Here is a 2,643-nt window from a genome sequence, read left to right as displayed (position 1 = left end):
TTGGAGATGCTAGATCAGGCATGGGCAAACTAAGGCCCGGGGGCCGGATGCGGCCCGTTCAGTTTTTTAATCCGGCCCGGCTGCTTTTCCAATTTATATAATTTATTTATATTATCATTATATTACTGCCTTTTCCCTGCAGTACCCACGTTTCTCCGATAGTTGGCGTAAATGATAAAAGCATTTCAGCATTTTAGCCTTTATGCATGACTTTTACATGTAATTTATCTTAGTTCATAATGATAGAACCCATGTTAAATTTTGTTCTTACTTACTGACTTACTCGTATTATCCTAGAATAGTCACCGTTATGCTAACTTGATAAAGGCTTTATTTATTTATTTAACTACTTTGTGAAAAACATGATTTAATTTCTAAACTTAATAAAGCCACCTGAAACTGTTGGTGGACCTTCTTGAAGCTGTGTCTTCCACCACGGACTAGACTTTGTTAACAGTGATGTTAACATATCACTTCAAGAACCTTCAGCTCTTACTGAAAGAAACACTCAGACAACAGTCTGTGGCCTCTGGGTTACGTGATTGGGCGCGGGACCAGCCCTGTCGTGTCGTAAGACGGCTGGTTCGAGTCCCGTGACTGACACACCTGCGGTGTGTTGAACAAACACCAAAACCCCGACCTCCACCCAACAACCTTTTGCACAATACGTCCAACGTCTCCGATTTGATGAGTACATTTAAACATAAATAAAATACATTTAGTGCAGTGAAAACAACCGGTGATGTCACACCCCCTTTTTTTTTTCCCCGACAACAAATCATTAAAACATGAAAAACTATCATCCAGCTTCCCCTCAGACATGCAGCGCTGCGGCACGCACCTCCTACCGACATTTCTACTTTGATCCTTGATGTGAATGAATGCATTGATGCGGATGACGCAATTGAGTTATGACCAGGCGTGTGGAGAACATAGTGCCGATGTTTATGTATGAGATTCTGAGAAGGACCACAAAGGGACAAATTGGAGGCTCTATGGTGGAAGAACAATGGAGCGCTGGAAGAAAGAGCAGCTTTATCTTTATAATTACACTTTTCCTTTTTTTGGCTATCATTTCTTTTGAGTTTTTTCCAAAATACTCCATGTGCATCACAACAACTCACTTGTACTTGTCCGAGTGCCATTTGTGTACTTTTCTTCATGGTTTTTAAAAAAATGTTTTTCAACTGTTTTTGGCAACTTTGACAATTTTGTGTGGGTTTCTTTTTTAGCCCAATAAAACACATGACAAATACTGGCCATTTAACAACTTTAATATATATATATTGTTATACAACATATTAGTCATGGACAAAGATGTCCAGTGTACTCGATCACATGGAGTCACTGCCCTCTTCTGGTCAGTGGTCGTGAGACATGAATGGATTACTTTGATGCCTGTATGTAGTAAGTTTCCCTAAGGGATGTTGAAGTGAGAAATGCGCTTTTTTCATTTAATAATTACTATTGATACTTATCGATAGCAAGGAATCGATACTTGATCCCTTCCCCATTAGCTAGCCCCTCTAGTGAATCTGAATGCATGGAGTAATACTGTTAAGAACCTGATAACATGTATATTTTTATCTGTACAAACCATGAGTTGGTTTGCATGAGTTGCTGCCACCTAGTGACTGGAGGCCTGTTATCATCCAAGCATTACAGCAGTGGGACACTTATGTCCATATGCGTGCCATATTCCATTGGAAGCCCCCCCCGGCACCCATTGCGCCCCCCCAGGGAGACCCGCCCCACCATTTGAGAAGCACTGCTGTAGAGATAGATAGGGAGACACCACGCATCTATTTAGTTTTTCAATCATGGATATGGCAACAGTCCCCCTCAGCCTTATTGGAAACAGGCCTTCCACCACTTAGACTGATTTTACTGCCTACATGTGACTCACTTGGCATATGTTTGCGTGTGTAGACGCAGGGATGTGTCCCATTCTCATAAACACATTAAGCTGTTGGCTTCCCAGCAGAGGTGAGAGGAAAGCCTGGGAGAAACGAAAGGAGCTGACATCATGCGTCTATATATATATAAAGCGCCAGCCCTAAGGAAGTGCTGAGTCACAGGGTTCAGATTAACAAAGACGGTTGTAGTACATGGGCTAGCGAATGAGGAATTCCCCCTACGGGTCACATGATGTTTTGGATTTTTAATTCAATAAAAATATTTTATTGAAAGTACAGACAAAGTACATTGAAAGTACATTGTTGTTTTGGGGGTGCGGGGGGGTTGTTTGTAAGTCGCTTAAGTAAGACGAAATCAGTGCTCGTCAACCTAGGGGTCGTAAGCCCACGTGGGGACGCCCTGGATTCAAACGTGGTCTCCTGAAATTCTCATTTATTTTGAAAAAAATCAACCTGAGATTGCTAAGATTCAAATGTGTTAGCATTTATTTAGCCCAGGCATGGGCAAATGTTTTGACTTGTGGGCCACAATTGATCCAAAAAATTGAACAGGAGCAGATAGATGAAGCGTTTGTGTTAACAAATAATTTTCTACGCCATCTATTGGCGATACATGGGTATTGCAGGGAAAAGGCAGAAGTATAATGATAATATAAATTATATCATCTGGAAAAGTTTGGCGGGCCGGATTAAAAAGCTGAACGGGCCACATCCAGCCCCCGGGCCT

This window comes from Cynoglossus semilaevis, unplaced genomic scaffold, assembly GCF_000523025.1.
Source record: "Cynoglossus semilaevis isolate Cse_v1.0 unplaced genomic scaffold, Cse_v1.0 scaffold476, whole genome shotgun sequence".
NCBI classification, from domain to species: domain Eukaryota; kingdom Metazoa; phylum Chordata; class Actinopteri; order Pleuronectiformes; family Cynoglossidae; genus Cynoglossus; species Cynoglossus semilaevis.
Note: the sequence above shows the minus strand (reverse complement) of the source record.